The sequence below is a fragment of the Macrotis lagotis genome, chromosome 1, assembly GCF_037893015.1.
Source record: "Macrotis lagotis isolate mMagLag1 chromosome 1, bilby.v1.9.chrom.fasta, whole genome shotgun sequence".
Lineage (NCBI taxonomy): Eukaryota > Metazoa > Chordata > Mammalia > Peramelemorphia > Peramelidae > Macrotis > Macrotis lagotis.
Window position 1 is genome coordinate 490,704,343 of NC_133658.1, and position 24,132 is coordinate 490,728,474.

Below are 24,132 nucleotides of genomic sequence, written 5' to 3' on the forward strand. Positions count from 1 at the left end.
ATCCCTTACACCCTGAGAACAGAGTCCAACACTGGTATAGATCATTAAAATGAGTAAGCAATAGAAAAAGAACCTGTTCATAATCAGTTACCATGGTGATATGATGAATAGGATTCAAATTCTTAAGACAATGAAGTCAAAACAGCTGTTTGTAAAGCTTTAAAGAAAGAAAAAGTAAAACAATCACAGACCCAAAACCAATTTGCAGAGGAGGTTTAAAAGGACTTTAAAAACCAGAGAGGTTGAAAAGAAAATGAGCAATGCAAGAAAATCAAGAATTATGAAAAAAAGATTAACCAATTAGATAAAAGAGGTCCAAAAAGTTATAAGAAAATAACTCCTACGGGTAGCTGGGTGAAGCAGTGGATAAAGCACTGACTCTGGAGTCAGGAAGACCTGAGTTCAAATTCGATCTCAGATATTTAATAATTAGCTAGCTGTGTGATCTTGGACAAGTTATATAACCCTGATGCCTTGCAAAAAAAGGAAAAAAAAACCTTAAAGATTAGAATTGGGCAACAGGAATTTAATGACATCAAAATCATTTAATTAAATTAAATCAAATTAATTAATGACATCAAACTCATCAGGAAATAATAAAACAAAATTGAAAAATTGAAAAAATAGAAGAGAATGTGAAATATCTTATTATAAGACAACTGACCTGGAAAACAGATCAAGGAGAAATAGCATAAGAATTGCTAGACTACCTGAAAGTTATGGTTTTAAAAAGTGTCTAGACACTATACTTCAATAAATAAATAAATTAAATTGCCCTGGGGTTTTAGAACCACAGTAAAAATAGAAATTTTAAAAAAAATTCACCAGTCACCACCCGAAAGAGGATCTAAAGTTAAAATTCACAGAAATAGTATAAGTTTCAAAAGAAGAAAATTTTGCAAGGAAGAAATATTGTGGAACTACAGGCAGCTTAGCACAAGAGCTAGGAGCTTCAACATTAAAAGAGCATAGGACATGGGATATGATATTCCAAAGAGCAAAAAAAGTGGGTTTGTAATAAAAAAATAACTTACTCAACAAAGCTGAATTCAATCTGGCAAGTGAAAATATGAGTTAAACGACTTTCAGGGTTATGAAAAGACAAACCGAACAGAGAATATGACCCAGAAGAATCAAGAGAAACATAAGAAGAATTTAATAAGATGAATTACATCTTATATGAAAAAATGCTATTTGTAGCTCTTAAGGTTATCATTACCAGTTTACTTCAAAAGAGTATCCATAGATACTCTTTTGGTTTGAGGTTGAATAGATTATGATGTTATAATCTTAAAAAAAACAGAATTTGGTAGGGAGAAGTAAAATGGAACAAATAATCACTACAAAAGATATATGAATGAAAGAACCCTTACAGTGGAGGGGAGAAGGTGGTAAAGGGTGGGTAGTGTGGGAACCTTATTTCCATTGGAAATGGGTTAAAAAACAGCATAGCAGGGGCAGCTAGGTGGAGCAGTAGATAGAGCACCGGCCCTGGAGTCAGAAGGACCTAAGTTCAAATCAAGCCTCAGACACTTAATAAGTACCCAGCTGTGGGACCTTGGGCAAGTCACTTAACCCCACTGCCTTGCCAAAAAATAATAATAATAAAAAAAAATAAGAGAACATAACATATAAATTTGGTAGAACATCAAAGTCTTCTTAACTGTTAAACTAATAGGAGGAAAAAGGGATAAGATAAGGAAGGGGCTCTTAGAAGCATATATAGATCATGGAAGAAGCTGTCAGAAATAAATTAGACTTATGAGGAGGAACCGGATAAAAAGAGAAAGAGATGAATAAACAATGAGGGAAAATAAGGTGTATAGAAATATACAAGTAATTATAATATTGAATGTGATTCCCCCCATAAAATCAAAGTGAATAGCATAATGGATAAAAATCAGACAATGAAGATATGATGTTTACAGGAAATACATTTAAAAATGAGAGACACACATAGAGTAAAAATAAAGAACTGCAATAGCATTTATTAGGTTTTAGCTGATCAAAAAAATTATGGGTAGCAACCATGATCTCAAAGTTAGGGCTAAAAAAGATTTTAATTTTAAAAAATAAACAAATAAACTGCATTATGTTAAAAAGTGCTGGGGCGGCTAGATGGCGTAGTGGATAAAGCACCGGCCTTGGAGTCAGGAGTACCTGGGTTCAAATCCGGTCTCAGACACTTAATAATTACCTAGATGTGTGGCCTTGGGCAAGCCACTTAACCCCGTTTGCCTTGCAAAAAAAAAAAAAAAAACCTAAAAAAAGGTGCCATAAGTAATGAACTAAAAATATTTGCACAAAATCCTATAGGATCCACATTTTTAAAGGAAAGGTAAATGAATTACAGATGGAAATAGATCCTTACCCTTTCAGATTTAAATTCTAACCAATAAATAAACAAACAACTGAATGAACGAATGAACAATTAAATAAATAAATAATTCAACAGATAGTTAAATAAATGAATGAATGAATGAATAAATAAATAAATAAATAAATAAAGAGAAAGCAGGAAAGAAGAAAAATGAAATCTTGAATAAACTAAATATGATAGTTAATTGGAGAGATTTGAATTGAATGGGAAGAGGGATGTGCTTTTTCTTAGTGCCACATGCACCTTTACAAAAACTGACCATATATTAAGGCATAAATTTGTTTATAATTAAATGCAGAAAAGCAGAAATAGTAAATGCATCCTTTCTAGATCATAAAGGAATTTAATGCATTTAATGAAGAACCAGAGAAGCATAGATTAAAAACTAAAGTCTAAAAAAAGTCCAACTTAAATTTGAGTGTGTTAAAGAACAAGTAGTAGAATCAATAAATACATTATTAAAGAGAATGATAAGATAGGATATCAAAATTTATGCAATGCAGCAAAAGCAGTAATCAGAGAAAAATATCTTTTTCTAAATACTTGCTCAATTAAATAGAGAAAGAGCAGATCAATGAATTGGATATGTAATTTTAAAAACTAAAAGGACAAATTAAAAATCCCTAATTAAACACAAAAATTAAAATCTTAAAAATTAAACAAGATGAATAAAATTGAATATAAGAAAACCATCAAATTAATAATAGAACTAGGAGTTTATTTTTATTAAAATATGAATAATCCATTTATTTAAATGATTTTTTAAAAGAAAGAAGAAAACTAAATTACAAGGATAAAAATATGAAAAGGATGAATATGCTGCTAATTATTAGGAATTATTTTCACCAATTACATGCTAATAAATTTAACAAAAATATAACTTAACAATAATAATTTTGATTGGAATGGAAGAATACTTACAAAAGAAAAAATTAACTAGATTAACAGAAGAGGAAAAAGAAACTCTAAATAAACTTATTTTAGAAAAATAAATTAAGCAAGCAATAAATGAGCTTTCTGGAACAAAAGGGATCAGGACCAGATAGATTAATAAATGAATTCTGCCACCCTCTTAAACATCAACTAATTCCAATATTAAATAAAGTATTTGGAATAATAGACAAAGGAGTCCTACCAAACTTCTTTTATGAAACATTAGAGTAAAATTAAAATTAAAGGAAGAGTAAAAACAGAGTAAGAAAATCAATTTCACTAGTGAATACTAATAAAGAGTTCTAAATATAATATTATTTAAGATACTACAATAATATATCACAAATATCATATACATTGTGACCAAGTGGAATTTATGCCAGGAATACAGAGCTAGTTCAGTATAAGGAGACTATTAACTTAATTGATTATGTCAATAACACAAGTAACAAAAAATCATTCCTATTTAAAACCTCTGAAATCATCATTATAAATTAATGAATTTTCCCATAAAATGCTAAGAAACATCTATCTAAAACCATCAGTAGGCATTATTAGTGATGAAGATAAACTAGGAGCTTTCTCAGGAAGATCAAGAATGAAACAAGGATGTCCACTTTCCTTATCAATGTTATTCAATATTATTACTAAAATATTTTACTAAAAAGACTAGCAATTGCAATAAGAGAGGAAAAATAGAAGAAATAAAAATGAGCAGCAAAGTAATAAAACTCTCTTTTGTAAATGATATAATGGTACACTTGAAAAATTCTAGAGAATTTTCTAGGGCTAAGTTAGCTAAAAAGCTAATTGAAATAACTAATAATGTTAGTACTAAAATATATTAAAATTAAAAGCATCAGGTTAAAAAATAAATCCTTATAAATTATCAGTATTTCCATATATCATCCACAAAGCCCTGCAAGAAGAGATAATAAGAGATATTTCATTTAATATAAAATACTTGGAAATATATCTGACAAAATAAATCAAAGAATTATATAAAAATTATCAAACACTTTTTATTCAAATAAAGTTAGATGGAAATAATTGGAAAAATATTAATAAAAATGGCAATTCTACCTAAATTAATTTACTTATTCAGTTCCATCCCAATCATTTTGGCAAATAATTATTTTACTGAGCTGGAAATATAATAAAAAAATTAGTGAAAGAGTAAAAGATCAAGAAGATCAAAGGAATTCATGAAAAAAATAAAGGAGGACTAGCAGTACCAGATATTTTAATCTGTATTAGAAGATGATAATTATAAAAATTATCTGATACTGACTAAGAAATAAGAAAGGTGGATCAGTAGAACTTAATTGTAAATTATTATATTATAATTGTGTTTGATAAATATAAAGATTTTAGCCTTCAGGCTTAGAAGTCACTATTTGGTAGAGAAAAATTTGGGGAAAACAGGAAAGTAATCTGGGAGAGGCTAGATATAGACCAATATCTTACACTATTTACCAAGATAAGTCAAAATGTCCATATGGTCCAGACATAAAGGGAGATATCATTAAGTAAATTAGAAAAACATGAGACATATTACCTATCAGTTGTATGGCCAGGAAAAGAATTTATAAATAAACAAGAGATTAACTTCACTATGAATGCTTTTGATTATAAAATGAATGCTTTTGATTATAATAAATTTAAATTAGTTTGTACAAATAAAAATAATGTAGCCAAGATTAGAAGAAAAACAGAAAGTTTGGTAAAACACTTTATAGACAGTTTCTTGAATAAAGGTCTCATATCTCAAATATATATAGAAAATTTTGTTAAATTTACAAAAATGAGTCATTTCCCAATGGTCAAAGGATGGTCAAATGATATGAACAGGCAATTTTCAGAAGAAGCTATGTATAATATATATGTATATATTATATGCATACAGACATAAAAATGCTCAAAATCATTAATATTAGATAAATTTGAGTTAAAGAAATTTGAAGATACCATCTCATACCTATCAAATTGGTTAAAAAGACAGATGGAGAAAATGAAAATACTGGAGAGGATGTGGAAAAAACTGAAACACTATTTTACTGTTAGTTGAATTGAGAACTGATCCAACTATTTTGGCATACAATTTGGAATTATTCTCAAAGAATTAGGTCTGTTTCCCAAAGTGATGAGAGAGAAAGGAATAGAACCTATATATTCTACAATACAATAGCTTTCTTTGTGGTAACAAAGAACTGGAAATTGAGATAATGCCCATCAGTTGGAGAATGACTGAATAATTTGTAGTATCATGAGATATTTTTCAGACATGGAGAAAGAAAGAAATTGTTTTGACTATTCATTTTGTTTTGGTTTTTCTTTCTAAATGAAGGTAGGCTAAAGAGTGGAAAGAGAGTGAGAACAAGTGCAAGAGAGACAGAGAGAGAGAGAGAGAGAGAGAGAGAGAGAGAGAGAGAGAGAGAGAGAGAGAGAGAATGCAGATATGAAAATAAAATTAAGTTGATTTTTTTTAAAATAAGAGAATGGGAGGAAATGAAAGAAAAGCACAAGAGAGAAGCATGTTTATGGACAGTCTTCTCAAGAAGTATGGTCACGGGGTGGCTAGGTGGCATACTGGATAAAGCACCCGCCCTGGAATCAGGAGTACCTAGGTTCAAATCCGATCTCAGACACTTAATAATTACCTAGCTGTGTGGCCTTGGGCAAGCTACTTAACCCTGTTTAACTTGGAAAAACCTAAAAAACAACAACAACAATAACAAAAAAAAGAAGTATGGTCACAAAAAAGAGGAGAGATAGGTGTCAACAGCTAATGAGAATGGACAGATCAAGTGAGGGTGTTTTGAGGATGGGAGAGACATCAATATACTTCCCACACAATAGGGAAACAATCATTTGGCAGAGTGAAGATAAGTGACAGTATGTTATGATAGAAAGGGCAATTTCAATCAATGAAAGTTGTCTAGTCATTTCAGATTTGTCTAATCCTAGTCACTTATTTGAAATTTTCTTGGCAAAAAAGCTGGAGGCAAAATTTGTCATTTCCTTTGGTATGTCATTTCTTTCTTTTCATTTCATTTCATTGAATTTCATTTCTTTTCATTTAATTTATTTTAACAGGAGAAGAAACTGAGGCAAACAGAGTTTAATGACTGTTTCAGGATCACTCAGCTAGAAGCTAAATTTGAATTCAAGAAAATGATCTCCTTATTTCAGGTCTTGCACTCTATCTGCTGTGCCATCAAGTTTCCTTTAAATAATAAATAATCAATCAATATAAATATTTATTAAGAGCCTACTATGGTATTACTGGAGAAGATGGGATAGAATAAAATTAGATGTGCATATAAATATTGCCTTGGCAAGAAGGACTATTTCATGTGAGACAAGTAAAGGAGAAGATAGCAGTGGAAGACATCTGATAGATGTGACCTAAGGAAGAGAAAGAAGAGGGAAATTTCATCAAATGACTTCAATCTTTTCTCAGGGGAGAGGGAGTCATTAAATGATTAAAGAGGAATGGGGGCAGCTAGATGGTGCAGTGGATAGAGCAGAAGTTCTGGAGTCAGGATGACCTGACACCTAGCTGTGGGCAAGTCCCTCAACCCTATTGCCTTTAAAAAAAGAAAAGGAGGAATGAAAAAGTTTGAAAAAGCCACTGAAGTGAAGTGAGTCAGTGTAAAAAGATGACTCTGTCTCAATGAGGGCCCAAATGAAATTATGTAACAGGAATTAACAGTGAACCCAGGCAGCCCAGATTTGTGGTTTCTTCTGTTTCATTCAACAGAATGTGAGAAAAGAGATTGGTTGAAGTAATCCAGAGATGAGGTTTGGAGGACAAAATCAACAGGAGAAGGGAGCAAGGGACTAGAGGAGTGGGTAGAGTTGTTTTGACTGTTTCACCAAGTGTTCAAAATAGGGAAGGGAGAGCCAGCACAGGGGTGATGTCCTGAAGGTCTTGAGGATCTGAAGGACTGAAGGTCACTGTGAAAACAAAGGATAGCGTGGATGGGAGCAGCATACATTAAGGGGAATAAAAGAAATCCCAGGGAGGAGAACCCTTGGCCTCAGACCTGAGTCTATGTGAAGGATGAACCAGGCATCATTTTAAGTATATTTCTATGGGGGAAAGGAGAAAAGGAGAGGTTGTCACTCAATATTATTAGAATGAAAATTAAGACTAGGAGAACATATTCTTTTCTTTTTGTTTGACAACTATATACTCAAGAAATCTTTTTTGTTCATAGCCTGTCAGGTCAGTTATTTACATCATTCCAATGACAGGGTGTGAGCCAGCTGTCAGCAGCTCTCCAAAGCCAATGTTTAATTCCTTTGCTATTTTGTCTAAGTAGTAATGCATATTATTTTTAAATGAACAAAATTCTAGAGCTTTAAAGGTCAAAATAAATATAAATAACATTACTCTTTTCAAAGCCAGATCAGTTCCTTTTCAGTAAAGAATTCTATCAAGCTCTTCAAGAAAGAAGACATGTCATTTTTAAAGGTAATTTTCTTTTCAAATCTTCTTATTAAAGTAATGAATTGATCATTGCAATTATTTAATTTCAGTGTTACATACACCGATTCCCCTATCATGAAGGCAAAAGGGGGGGGGGATCTAAGAAAGAAAAATGATAGAGCAATAGTTTGAAGCCTTGTGCAAATATATTTCTAAGGCTAACTATTTCATTATATTTTTCATATACAGTGTAGTGCAAGTTGGAAAGCCACCTCTATAGAAGTTTCATATTGCCTCTACTAACAATAAAGGAATTGATAACACAAACATCGAAGAAAAATTTTAGATCATAGTGTCAAAACTGTACAGGATTTTAGAGGTCATCTAGAACAACCCCTTCACTTTACAAATAAGAAAAGAGAGCTGGAGAGGTTAAGTAATGTCTAATTTCACATAGGTAGTAAGTGACAGGATTTGAACCTAAAATCTAATGCTAAATCAGAATTCTTTCACTGGGCCACAATACTTCTCTTTTCCAGAATCACTTAAGTATTGATGTCAAGTGTCAATGACTAAGCAAATAAAACAAATAACAGTCAGTTTGTAAACTTATGTACTAATAAATAAATAGGTAAATATATATATATATATGTAATAGGAATATAAGTGTAATAAATATATCTACACATAAATCTATTTATATATATTTTAACATAAAATATAAAGGCATATCATGATTTTACTCAAAAAAAAGATAGATTATCTAGATCTCAAAGGTATCTTTAGAAATTATCAATGTAAATTGAGGCAAAGAAAGGTTAGGTAACTTATTTTTGAAATCCATAATATGATAAGTAGCAGAGACAATATTGTAACTCAGGAGTTCTAACTTCAAATTGAGCCCCCTTTCCAGTGTAGTACATTGTCTCCCAAAATATTTCCACTTTAACAATTTGATTAAGTATTACAGTTGAATGTACATAACTTACAAATGCTATTTTATATGTACATATGTATATATATATATATATATATATATATATATACATATATATATATATATATTTGGGTACTATTTAAGCTCTTTACCAAAATGCCTTTTTGATATATAATTTCCTGAGGTATCTTTATTGTAAATAATTTTTTGCAAATAGAAGCACAATATTCCCCATAATTGACACTAGAAACAAACAAACAAACAAAAATAAACCTATGAATTGTATGAGAGAAAACTTACCAGTGAAAAACAGAAGAGATTCATTTTGATGAGCCCAGATTTTCCCAAATTTATTCTTTAAAGAACACAAATTGTTGTGTGGCTTCCTCTTGTCCTCTCAGTTGTTTGTTCACTTTTCTTGCGAGATTGCTTTAAAATAAAATCCCTATAATAATCCAATGGATTCAGAGCTCATTATCAAATGAGAAAGAGCTTTTAAAGTACAAGCTCAGGATTATCCCTTCCCTCACCCCAATGAATCTGCTCTCCACAGCTGCTAATGCAGGATGGGTTTAGGGGGAGAAAGATGCTTTCCTAGCACTCATGGTGTAAATTTTATATGTAGTTTAAATGGTAAGATAATTCAGTAATTTTAGAAATAGAATAGGTTTTTTGTAGGTTGACCTAGGAACTAAATCATATTATAAGTTATAAACATCTAACTTATGAAGGAACTTTAGGAGAAAATTCCTTCAGAATTTTGGGGAACATCATGGGTATATTTTCTCCCTTTATGCTACAGTTATATATGTAGCATTTGATCCTATAAACATTACCTTTAGAAAATTGGGAAGAAGAATTATTACCTTCAAGTTAGGTGTCTTACTAAATATTTCTCAATTTCCAGAGACCTTGCTTCTGATTTTTAAGACTGAATGGATTTCTGGAGGAAAAAAATAGCATAAGAAATCATCACAAATGTGAGTTATGAGAAGTTAAGATAGCAAAGCTCTGGTGAACTGTTGGAACTAATAAGCGTCAGTTAAATCTACTTTCTCCCTAAGTTTAGTATCTGGCTTGCAAGTTTTCTTTTTCTTCCAACTTCTTCTAGGGGATTAAAATACAAATGGGGATATTCCTCAATTTACCAGTTCCTCAACCTACTCAACTCTCACTTCACCTCAACTAAAAATAGGAATTTGCTGCAAGTATTACACTTCCATGTTTTAAAACTCTTAAGGGAAGTCTTCCTGGTGACAAGATCCAAGAAATCACTGAAAAAGAAAAGTCTTCACTAACATTGTTTTGTCATAGACATGACTTCCAGAATGTCTGATACTTGATATGGGAAATCAAATGACCACTGATAGAATTTTAGAAAAACTCCGGACAAATTTTTTGTTTTGAGATGGGTAAGTGTCAATTTGCCATTGGGGAACAGGTTGAGAGCCATGCCCTTAATGAAGGAAATCATATGGTCCTGTTCTATAACAGCATGATATTGATAGCATACAAATCCCCTCATTGAAAATGCAAATTCGGGTGGCTAGGTGGCATAGTGGATAAAGCACCGGCCTAGAAGTCAGGAGTACCTGGGTTCAAATCCGGTCTCAGACATTTAATAATTACCTAGCTGTGTGGCCTTGGGCAAGCCACTTAATCCCATTTGCCTTGCAAAAACCTAAAAAAAATGCAAATTCTCTGCAAATTCTGCTATTCTTGTAGCAACTACAAATGAATTGTTTAACATTTGATTGTTATATAATATCTCTAAAGGGTATTGACATGCTCTACATGCAGTGGGGTAGGGATGGGATATTGGCAAAGTTCTTTTCTATTGGTCTTGACCCCAAAGGGGAAAGCTTAGGACATTCCAACCTATGTATTCTATGGCCTACCATTTGGTCAGATCCATGCCATTAATCTGGAATTAGTATAGGTAAAGATTTCCACCCCATCCTTCAAGGCTCTCTTGTATGCCAGCTATGCAGTCTGCAGTTCAGCTTCACTGGAAGGTATTTTCCCTCATCAAATTAATGACTGTTGAAGTCCAGTGGCCTCTTTTATACCAGATAAAACATAGATTAACCAAGAAAATGACATTTTAAAGCACTTTTTTTTAGATTGGAGTTCACTGGTTTGGGAAGCAGTTTCTAGAATATGGACTGAGACTTCAGTTTCCAGTATTGTGGCATAGTTTGGTCTAGCACAAACATTCACATTTTACTGAATGCAAATATGATTCTTTTTTTTTCTCTTTTTGGTAAATGATGGAATAATAAAACAAGCATTTTCATTACATAGTACAATTAAAAATGATTACATGTGAAATTGCATATCTACTATGCATAACTTTCTATTCTGTTCAAATACACAACAAAATTATCATGCAGATTTCTTTTTTTCCCTCCCTCTTCTTCCCCTTGTCCCAGACAGTAGAGATAGCTATCATTAGACACAAATAGGTGTACATCATTTTATCTGTTCTTTCTCTGGATACAGATATCATTTTTCTTTTAATTCCCTTTATAGTTAATTTGATTACTCATAATAGTCCAAATAATTTATAAACTCAAAGTGATTATTAAAACAATATTGCTATTACTGTTTACAGTGGTCTCTTGTCATTCTTCACCATTTGGTATAAATCTTTTCATATTTTTATAAAATATTTTTTCTAAAATTATTTCTTATAAGCACTGAAGTAATACATACAAATCATATACCACAACATGTTCAGTCATTTCCCAATTGATGGGCATTTCTGCAATTTCCAGTTCTTTGCCACTACAAAAAGAGTTACTCGAAACATGTAGAATATATACATTATTTTTCTTTTTCCCTAGTCATCTTTGGAAATGGACCAAGTAGTGATATTCCTGGATCAAAGGGTGTAGATAGCTGAAAAAGTATTTAGGTATAATTCCTGATTACTCTCCAAAATGAATGAGTCATTTTACAATTCCAACAACAATTAATTTGGGTCTTAGGGAATGGCTGAACAAATCATGGTATATGTATGTGATGGAACACTATTGTTCTATTAGACATCAGGAGGGATGAGATTTCAGAAAAGCCGGGAAAGACTTGCTAAGTGAGATGACGAAAATATTATACACCTTAACAACAACATGGGGTGTTGATCAACCTTCATGGAAATACTCACACCATCAGTGCAATAATCAGAGACAATTTTAGGGGATTTGTGGCAGAGAATACCATGTGTATCCAGAGAAGGAACTATTGAGTTTAAATGAAGAGCAAAGATTATTATCTTCAATTTTGAAAAAGCTGACTTATTTATCACAAAATTTTGCTATCTCTAACATTTTCTTCCTTTCTTATGGATATGTTTTTTCTCTCAACACATTCAATTTTAATCTATGCATATCCTGGAAACAAATGTAAAGATTATAACAGATTGCCTTCAATTAGGGAAAGGGGGAAGGGAAGGAAGGGAAGAGGAAAAATTATAAAATTCAAAACCTTGCAAAAATGATGGATAAAAATTTCTATTGTATATAATTGGAAAACAAATAAAATATTTATATGGTTTTTAAAAACCAATGAATTAGTGTCCCAAATTTTCTACATTCTCTCTAACATTTGTCACTTTCCCAGTTTTTCCTTCTCTAACATTTAAACCAATGATAGGTATAAAATATTATCTCAAGATTCTTTTAATTTGCATTTAAATTTAGAACATTTTTAATATGATCATAAATTGCTTTGATTTCTTCTTTGCTTGTTCATATCCTTTGACAATTTGCAAAATTGAGAAATGACTTATAGATTTGACAAAGTTGTTTATATATATTTAGATATGAAAATTTTAATTTTTCTCAATTTTCTTCTTTCCTACTGCCCTAGCTTTATTTGTACAAAATTTTTCATTAATGTAATTGAAATTATTCATTGTATACCATATATATATATATATATATATATATATATATATATATATGTATATATATGTATGTATATAAATTTGCTCTCTGGTGATTATTCATAAATTGTTCACCCTTCTATAAATCTGAAAAGGAATATGTTCCCTCTTCTTATTATCCATGCCCAATTTCTGCCATACTACTTTCCAGATTTTCCAACAATTTTTATCAAATAATGAATTCTTATCTCCAAATATTAAATTTTTATACCTTAAAGTTTTAATTGATATTATATTTGCTGCTATAAATTCTAAATATACTCTAGTTCATTGATCTACCTTTCAATTTCTTTGTGGTAAGAAATAGTTTTGATAATTATTGCCTTGTAATATATTTTAAAACTTTATATAGTTAAATCTTCTGCCTGTATATTTTTTTCTCATTTTTCCTTTGTTATACTTGACTTCACTCAATTAGTGTAGAGCAAGAAGCAATTAGATCCAGGCACTAAGAACTGCTACCAAGATGGAAGTCATCCACAAAGAGCCTGACTGACATAATTGCTTGTCATTTGGTTGTTTCAATCATTTCCAGCACTTTGTGACCCATTTTAAGGTTTTCTTGACAAAGATACAGGAGTAGTTTGCCATTTCCTTCTCCAGCTCATTCTATAGATGAGGGAAATGATGCAAAAGAGATTATATGACTTGCCCAGGACGACATAGCTGTGTGAGGCCAGACTTGAACTCAGAAAGATGAGTCTTCCTCACTACAGTAGACATGGCACTCTATCCATGGTGCCAACTAGCTGGCATGGGGTTTCTTAATATCCAAATTTTTAAAAGCAAATTTTGTAGCTAAGCAGTATTCAATGTATCATTGCATGAAACAAAGAAAAGCATGTGGTTATACAAAAAGAAGAAGAGCAACTTATTGAAGAGAATATATATTTATGTGTGTGTGTTTGTGTGTTTCTGTGTTTCTGTGTGTGTGTGTGTGTGTGTAATTACTTCCAGGAAATAGATAAAAGATTTTTGAGTATAGCTTCTCTCATTAAATCAAAGTAATATGCTTATTGATGCATGCAGGGAGAGTAAGTTTCCTTGGACTATGGGATACTCTGCCTTTTACAAAAATTGACCATGTAATAGAACAACAAACTTAAAAAGGCAGCAATGATAGATATATCCCTTACACATAAATTATAACACAATAAAGAAAGTAATCAGTCCAGTAAGATATTTACAGGATACAAACCAAAATGTAGATTTAAAAATGAAATCCTAAATAGTGAATAGATCAAAGAATAAATAATAGAAATAATAATTAGATAAAAGAAAATTATAATGATGACACAACATATTAAAATTTTGGAATACAACAAAAGCATTGCTCAGGGGAAAATTATATCCCTGCAAGCACATAACAAGTGGTCAGAGGAAATGAATAAGTAATTCTCAAAGAAGAATAGCAAGCTATTAACAACTAAATAAAAGAATTTCCAAATCACTAATAATACAAGAATTAAAAATCAGAACAACCTTGTGGTTTTACAACACACATTGAGAACTGGTGATAGGAATAAATTTTGGAGTGACTGTGAAAAAATAAGCACACTTTTGCATTGTTGATAGAGTTGTGAATTACTACAACCATTTTGTAAAACATCTTGAAATTATGCAAATAAAGTTACTATTGTCAATACTCTTTGTCTCAGAGATTCCATTGCCTCTAAGGAGCTTTTTGATTAAAAAACAAAAGAATTTCACACAAGCAGAAAAATATTTATTGCAACATTATTTTAATTTTATTTTTTCCAATTAAATGCCAAAGTAGTTTTCTACATTCAACCTTTTGCAAGCTTTTGAGTTCTGCATTTTTCTACCACCCTCCCTTTCCTTCTCCTTTCCCATGGCAGTGAACAAATTTATACAGGTTGCACATGAATAATCATGTTTAACATATTTCCATATTAGTTATATTGTAAAAGAGGAACTAAAACTAAAGGGGAGGGTGGAAAGCATGAGAAAGAATTAAAAAAAAGAAAAGAAAAATTTTAAAAGTAAACACAATATTCTTGGTTTTGCATTCAGAGTCCATAATTTTTTCCTCTGGATGTGGATGGCATTTTTCATAACAGGTCTCCCATAATTACCTTTGATCACTGATTGAACTATGAGAGGAGCTAAATCCATCATAGTTGATCATCTCACAATATTGCTGTTAATGTGTACCATGTTCTTCTGTTTCTGCTCACTTTACTGTATCAGTTCATGGAAGTATTTCCAAATTTTTCTGAAATCTAACCAATCATGATTTCTTAGAGAACAATAATACTCCAAAACATTCATATACCATAATTTGTTCAGTTATTCCCCAATTGATGGACAGTACCTCAATTTCCATTTTTTGCAACTACAAAAAGATTTACTGTAAATATTTTTGAACATGTGATTCTTCCCACTTTTTAATGATCTCTTTGGAATACAGATCTGGTAGTGGTATTGCTGGATTAAGGATATGCAAAGTTTTATTGCTCTTTGGGAATAATTCCAAATTGCTCATCAGAATGGTTGGATCAGTTCACAACTCCTCTAACAATGCATCATTGTCCCAGTTTTCCCATATCCTGTCCAACATTGATCATTTTTTTTGGTATTTTAGCTGAACTGATTCTTGTACTTCAGAATTGTTTTAATTTACATTTCACTAATCAATAATGATTTGGAGCAGTTTTTTTTTTCCATATGACTATAGATAGTTTAAATTCTTCATCTGAAAACTGCCTGTTCATATCCTTTGATCATTTATCAATTGTAGAATGATTTGTAATCTTATAAATATGATTCAGCTCTCTCTATTTATAAATAAGCTCTTTATCAGAAATACTAGCTGTGAAAATTGTTTCCATCTTTCTGCATTCTTTCTAATCTTGGTTGCATTGTTTTTGTTTGTGCAAAAACTTTTTAATATAATGAAGTCAAAATGATCTATTTTGCAATTTATAATGTTCTCTATTTCTTGTTTGGTCATAAACTTCTTCCTGTTCTATAGATCTAACACATAGACTATTCTTTTTTCTCCTAATTGACTTAAGATATCACCCTTTTCATCTAAATTGCATACCCATTTTGACCTTCTCTTGGTAGAGGGTATGAGATGTTGGTCTATGCCTAGTTTTTTTGCTATATCATTTTCCAGTTTTCCCAGGAGTTTTTCTCCCACCTATGAGACAGACATTTTCTGAAGTTTCTTCATGGTATCTGGAGTTGAGAACTTGATTCACTCTGGGGGTTTTTTGTGAGTTCTAATGCTTTAGGATCTGTTTAGAGACTTCATTTAAAGTTGTGTGGGGAAAAGCTGCTAGTTTCACACCACCAACTTTATTCTATCCAGGAAATCCCTATAGCAGCATTTTTAATAAGAGTAAAGAATTAGAAATAAGGTACATGCCCATTGGATTGGGAAATGTGTTAAACAGATTGTGACAAATGTAATGCAATATCACTGTGCTGTAAGTATAACAAATGTGAGAAATAGAGAGACCATTGAAAAGAACTGTCTAAACCCTTTTAGAGTTGTATACAGTTTGATGGTCTTGACCAACTTTTGTTTTGTTTTGTTCTTTCCTTCACCTTTTCATTTACCTTTTTTATACACCTCTTGAGTCATGTGCTTAGTGACTGAATTCTCTGTTCAGTTCTGACCTTTGTGTCAGGGAATTCTGAAAGTCCTCTGTTTTGTTAAACATCCATCTTTTCCCCTGACAATAAATGCTGAATTCTGCAGGATAGTAAATTCTAGGTTGTAATCCCAGTCCAGGTCTTCTGGTCCTGTGAGTCTGATTATGTTTTCTTTGTATTTAAATTGTTTTCTTTTTGCTGCTTGTAGAATTTTCTACTTTATTCAAGAGATCTGGAATTTGGCTATAACAGCCCTTGGAGTTTTTATTCTAGGGACTCTTTCAAGAGGAGTTCTGTGTATTCTTCCAATGGTTATATTGTCTTCTTGCTTCTTGTTCTAGCAGATTTGGACGGTTTCCCCTAATAATTTCCTGCAGGATGTTTTCTAGATTCTTTTTTTTTTGATCTAGGCTTTCTGATAGTCCAATGATTCATATATTTTCTCACCTGGATTTATTTTCCGGGTCATTTGTTTTTCCTAAAAGGTACTTTACATTTTCTTCAGATCTTTTAACCTTTTTATTTTTTTTTTGATGGAATCTTGTAGTTTCATAGATTCATTGGTTTCTATTTCTTCTATTCTAATTTTTAGGGTTTTATTTTCTTCAATTACCTTTTGTGTTTTCTTTTTAAAGGAAATTTTCTGGTCAATTTTTCATAATTTTCATCTGCATGATTTGTTTTTTCCCATTTTTCTACTTCCTCTTTTCTTTGGTTTTAAATTCTTTTTTTAAGTTCTTAGATGAGCTTTTGGATTTGAGGCCAGATTACAGACTGTTTTGAGACTTCCCCTGTGAGTGATTTTTCATTGATTTCTTCTTCCAACAAGGTATTCTTATCTCTTATCATCTTTGTCTGTAAAGCTGTTTTTTATAATGAGTGCTCTTTTTGGCTTTTTTGTTCATCTTTGTTGTTTTAGCTTTGCTCCTGGGGTATAGGGAATATAGATCTAAGCTTTTTATGCTAGGCCTGAGGTCTGATCTCTGGCTTGATGTTGGCTAAGATGTTGCCTATACAGTCCAGGCCTTGCCTTTGCAGAGGTTTATTTCCTCCTTTATATCTAGGTTCTGACTTAGCAATGGTTTGTTCCCAACCCAGTCCTGTCTTTTGCCCAGGTGTTCCCAGAGTTCAGACTTTGGGGTAGGGATCCTCCCTGCTGGCTTGCTATCTAGCTTCTGGGGCCTCTGATTTTGTCAAGCTGTCAGGACCTGATCTGTACTGTGGATAAAAGCTTCCTGCTGGCTTTCCCTGCTCTCCTGCCTCACTTGGTTTTATTTCTCCTTTTCCCTCAAAGAGACAGACCTTCACTGAAGATCCTCCATGATGTCTACCATTGAAAACTTCTATGAATCTTCTCTTTTTCTTGGTGGGATCTGTAGCTTGAATGTCAGTGTAGAGGCTTCATTTATCTTTGGTAGGGAAAAGCTCCAGGAGCATGTTAGCTTCATACTGCCATTTTTGGCTCTGCCCTGGAAGTCCTCACCAATATGTTCTTGATTCGCTCACAGAACATGATAAATTAGGAAGGCTTTCTTAATTCACTTTGATAAACAATGAGCATATAAATAAAACTGAATATTGAAACACTTGCTTTCCCTTCTCCATTAAAAGATAAAATTGTACTTCTGATTCAAGTGAATTATTTGTGTGTATATGTAAGTGCATGTTTACATTATATATGATTTATTTCTATTTGCAGATGAAACCAATATCACAGTTACTGAAGTCAAGACAAAAGCAGAAAAAAAATCAGTCCTGTGGCACAGGCTTTCCTTCTGTACAATATCTCTGTATAGTCTAGTACAATATCTCTGAATTCCAAACCCTTATATTATTATCATATGAAACAGAAAAGCAAAAATAAGGACATTCTCAAATTTATGAAATGGAGTTGTTACTCTAAGGAAATCATTTCCTTAATATGTGTATGTTCATTTTCATAGTCTATCAGAGTCTACAGGGAGTTATTTAGGTAACTTCAGGAAATAAGAAACCACAAATTCTGAAACAGATTGGAAACTGCTCAATTTGAATTGGGGAGAAAGTGGTCAGCTATAGACATATTTAGATTAAAATATTTAGAGAAATGACTACATTCAAACATAGTAAAAAGAAGTTAAAAAGTGGATTTGAGGAAGTATTCACTTAAAAAATTTAATTTTTTCTCTGTCTTATTTCTCTTAACTTCCCTTTTCATTCTTTTATTATCAAGAAAGCATAACTGGGAAGGGACTAAGTTACTACATTGGAGATGCAGAGAGATCAGGGCAAACTGGTAGATATGTTTTACCTAGATTTGATTTAATTTGATTTAAGACTAGATTTTCTGATCTTGCCTGGGATGGAATTGTAGGTGCTCCTCATAGTGCCCCAATTCCACTGTTGATGGAGTCAAAAGCTTTGAATGATCTGCTTCATTTCGACCTGTGTCAGTTCGCCTTTCCTTAGGCATCCTGTTAACTAACCTTCTCCTCCCAGGGACTCATCATATTAGAACTGGTTCAAATTAGAGGTCCAAATTAGAACTTATTAACTTTTTTCTATAAATTCTTTCCTCCCCTCTTTCCCCATTACTATAAAGGAGACACTGGAACAGGACTGCCCAGTATGTTATGGTTTCATCAGAGAGGGTGCTGTGCTTTATGAGCAAGACAGAATTGAAGCAGCTCAAAGGAAAAATGACATGTGTAAATTTAGAGTACCCACCCCAGGTGTTCATATGGACTATTTGTGCCTAACCTGTGGTAGAACATTCCCAGCTCATCTTGGTCTGATCAGCCACAATTGGACACACTGTAACTTGTCAACATGGGGATTCAATTGTAGTCTTCTTTGATAACAAAGAACAAGAATCAGAGGGCAACACCATTTTCCCAGTCTCTCAAGCTCACAAACTAGGTGGTATCCTGGATTCCTTATTCTTATTCTCTCTCTCTCTCTCTCTCTCTCTCTCTCTCTCTCTCTCTCTCTCTCTCTCTCTCTCTCCCTCTCTCTCTCTCTCTCTCACACACACACACACACATGTACACACACACGCACACACATACACATGTGCATGCGCACACACACATATGCTCTAGTCCCATCCAATGTGTTACCAAGTCCTGTCAGTTTTCTCCTTTGCAGCATCTCTGAATATGCCCCTCTTCTCTTCCCTAACATTGTCACCACTTGAGTGTCTACCTCATCACCTCACAACTTGGGCTCTTGTAATAGTCTTGTAATAGACTGCCTCAAGTCTCTACTTACTCCGATCTATTCTCCATTCAATTGCTAAAGTTATTTTCCTAAAGTTCAGTTCCAAAATGCTCTATTTCTCATTCAAAACTCTTGATAACTTAGTCCTTCCTACCTTTCTGGTCTTCTTATACCTTACTCTATACCAGGTACTTTTTGATTTAGTCACCCTCTCCTCCTGTCTATTATATAGGGAAAGTGTTCCAGTTCAGGATAGTGTATTTTCACCAGCTGTCTCTTTTCCTCCTCAGCTCTGCCCTTTGACTTCCCTGCCTTCCTTTTGGTCCCAACTGCAATCTCATTTTTTTGTAGAAAGTTTTCCCCAACCCTTTTAAGTGCCCAATATCTGTTAATTATTTCTTATTTAACATATATAGATATATGTTAAATATAAATACATGTATAGAGTTTGCCTTGTATATATTTGTTTGTATGTTCTGAGCCCCCCCGCCCCCGCGCATTACATTGCAGGTTCCTTGGAGGCAAGCACTAGGCTTTTGCCTCTTTGACCCCAATGATTAGAACTGTGCCTACTATACAGTGAGTCTGTAATAAATGTTCATTGATTGAGTAAAAAAAACCCAAAGCATAGAAGAATTAATCCTGGGTCCTCTACTAATCTCAATTTATAACCCTGATTTTTTCCATCAGGATTGTTGAAAGTGCTCTCTTTTATTAGAGAGGCATTTTTTTTCTCCCATAGTGATATATTCAGTAAAACCACTCAGTTATGTGGGTAGGTTATTCTTGACTGTAAATCCATATCCTTTACCTTTTGGAACTTCTAAGCTCTCTACTTCCTCATTGTTGTGACAGTTAAATTGTGTTTCTTTATATTGAATCCTTTATTTCTGGTTGCTTGTAATTTTTTTGTTTAAGTTGTGTGTTTTTTACATGAAAATTGTGAATTTTGCTAGCAATATTCCTGTGAGTTATCATTTTGGAATTTCTTCTAGAATTCTATCAAAGAATTCTATTTTTATTTTGCTTTCTATGTCAATGATATCTAGAATAACAAAAAGAAGTTCCTCACTAGACCAAGTCCTCCTCAGTAAATTCAAGAAAAATATTATAGTGAAGCATAATTCCAATTCATTTCAGCCTAGAAAGATAGAAAAAGAGATCTGTGGGTACTTCAAGTGTGGTTTAGCTTTCAGTGTCTGCCTAGAGCAGTAAAGGATTCCAAGATCCATACAGATGGGTTCCTACTTTGTGCAGGATGCAGATGCATTTCAATTTTCAGCTCTGTCATTCATTAAACAGCTCCAGGACAAAGATGCTGAGTGGAATGAGTAACAGAGCTATGACTGGGATGCATTCCATTATTGTATAGAGCAATTCCTGGCCCTAGATCATATGTTAAGCAGGAAGTTCAGAAATTAAAAAGTGACAGAGTGACCTGAGTTCTGGCCACCAACCCAATCTGTAGCTGGGTCTGTAGAGCTTTCCAGTTGACTAATAATGACTGAATTCAGCATTACTGGAACTCTAACCAGGGGCAAACCTATTGATGTGTTTCTCAGACCCAAATGTGGGTCTAGAATATGTAGTGACCAGACCAGGAGAGTAGTGATCACACTAGATACCTTCTATCAGACTACATTAGGAACACTGAAAACTTCCTGGTCACCAGTCTGGATTATCCTTGAGATTATGGAATAGCATAAAACTCAATGGTCTCAAATACCAAAGACCCCTCCTGGTGGTGGGATCACAGTTTATAACCTCCTCAAAGAAGGGGTATGCTTGAAGGTGGCAATAAATTCTGATTGTTCAACAATTAATGATAAAATGGATATTACAACAAGCTGGGTTTTATTTCCAGTGATGTTCTTACGATATATGATTTGAATCACTCAAGTCTTAGTCAAAGAGATTTAATAATTTCCTTTTTACTGTCTGACAAAAGAGAGGATCCACCTTTTTCTTTTCTGTTTTGTTTTGTTTTTTTTTATGTTTCTGCAAGGCAAATGATGTTAAGTGGCTTGCCCAAGGCCACACAACTAGGTAATTATTAAGTGTCTGAGACTGGATTTGAACCCAGGTACTGCTGACTCCAGGGCTGGTGCTTTATCCACTGCACCACCTAGCCACCCCGATCCACGTTTTTCTTGACCTGTCTGAGTAGACACAATGAACAGGAAACCTCCCATTAGCCAAAGCTTGGAATTTCTTGGCTCTCCCTCTCTTTACTTCAGAAATTTGAAGCTGGAGAAAAAGAAGGAAGAGAAGATTAAATTACTTAAATGAAGAGTCAAAACAAGAGGCAATCAATATGACCAATAAGATGAAGGATCCTCTGATTGTCACAACTTCTCAGATATCCCCAAAATAAATATTTTGAACCAGGGCTAAAGCAATTTCAGCTGTCTCCACTCTAAAACACCAGGAACCCAAGTCTAACTAGTACTCACTCAGTATCTCTTCCCCAACCACTTACCTCATTCCTCCTATCATGACTTTGAAAACCAAACCAAACAGAATTCAGCTTCACACCTAAACCCCCTCCCTCTTATCAGTGCTACAGAGATCCAAAGTTCAATAGGAAGCAATTTGTTTAGGTCATGTTAGGTCTGCTGTCTGTATTGCACTCTGTATTGCAATAGAACACCTAATGGAGGAAATTGGGCAACTGGGATTGTAATAGATGACCCTTCTCTCTTCTTTCAGTTATGAGAGACTCAACTCCAAAAGGCAAAAATTTTTTCAGACTGTGATAAAGTGTAGTGGTGCTTTGCAGTGACCAGTCTCACCTAAGAAAGAAAACAATAAAAGGATATATAACCAAATAAGAATGCAAACACTTGAAAATGGACAATCTAAAAGAAAGGAAGAAAAAAATAATAAAATTAAAAGGAATCATATCATCCATAAAAATAAAACATAATTTTACTGACATACTATGTAAAGGATTATATATCTAAAAAAGAATAAAGTCATCAAATATAAAAACCACAGTTAGATTATTAAAAATAATACTAGAACACTACCTAGAACTTCTTAACACAGAAAACAAAATGAATATAAAATGAATACAAAAATGAATACAGAAGAAAGAATACAGAGATCATTTGCAGGATAAAAAGAAAACCTGTGGTTTCCAACTCCAAGAAATAGTAGTTAAGCTGAATGGTATTACTGAGAAAAAATAAATTATTCAAAAGAAGGAACTTCAGATATAAGGGGAAGGAAATCTACTTTTTTTATTGTTCAGTCATTCAGTCATGTTTGACTCTTCATGACCCCATAGATCATGGTAGATGAGGTCCTTCTATCTTCCACTATCTACTGAAGTCTGTCCATGATTATGTGCATTGCTTCCATAGCACTACCTGTGAGTCAGGTGGTGGTGCAATTGAAAAAAGCACTGACTTTGCAGTCAGGAGGACAGGAGTTCAAATCCAGCCTCAGATATTTGACTCTTACTAGCTCTGTGACCTTGTGCAAGTCATTTAACCCTGATTGCCTCACATCCAGAGATGTCTCTGTAGGAGAAAATGAGGTTGGTGACTTAGCACAGAACCCCCTCATTAAAATCCAATTCACTTGCTTGTCATGGCATCACCTCCCTGACGTTATGGTCTTCTTCGAGAATGAAGGACAAACATCATCAGCATTATCTTTACATCTTATCCTTTTCCTTCCCTTTTTCCATTTGCTTTCACTCTTTCCAAGCATCAGGGCCTTTTCCAATGTGTCCTGTCTTTTTATTATGTGGACAAATTTTCAACTTTAGTGTTTGACCTTCCAGGTAATAGTCAGAAATAATTTTTTAAGTGACGGTAGATTTTTCTGAAATGCAGTTAAAGCATCAAAAGAAAAATCACATTCTTATGAGCATGCATTAACAAAATAGAAAAAGAAAGGATTAGTGAACTAAGAATACATAGAAAAATGAGAAAAACAAAATTAAAACTAAAATAAACAAACAGAGGAGGTATTAAAATTAAAGGAGAAATAAATTGGAAACAAAATAAGGAATGATGAATTAAATTTAAAAATTAATTTTTAAAAGATGAATTAAATTATAAATCTTTAGCCAATCAAAAAATTAAATCAACATAATAACAAATGATCAAGGTGAAATTACCAAAAAAAATCCAACCCTGAAGAAATAAAAAAATCAGAACCCATTAATGCATAGTAATATGTTAACAAAGCTACAAATAGACACACACAAAAATAATGACCTCCAAAAATATGAAGTATCCAAGTTGACAGAAGAAAAAATTGGGATCTTAAATAATTCAGTCCTTGAAAAAGAAATAGAACTAGTTATAAAAGACTTATCAAAGAAAAATTCATTTGTTTTCAATGGATTTATTAAACAATTCTACAAACTTTTAACAAACAATTTAACAAACAAAACTATTTTTAAGTAAAGATAAATTCATAGCTAGATAACTAGTCATCTAACTAATTAGATGTGATCACTGTAAGATAGATAATTCATAAATGTATATTTATGTATGTATTTATATACATATATATATATGCCTATGTCTCTCTATTTTTATGTTCTATTTTTTATTGTCATTTTCAGTCAGGTCCAACATTTTGTGACCCAATTTGGGGTTTTATTGGAAGAGATGGAAATATTTGCCATTAACTTCTTCATTTTATAGGTGAGGAGGCAAATA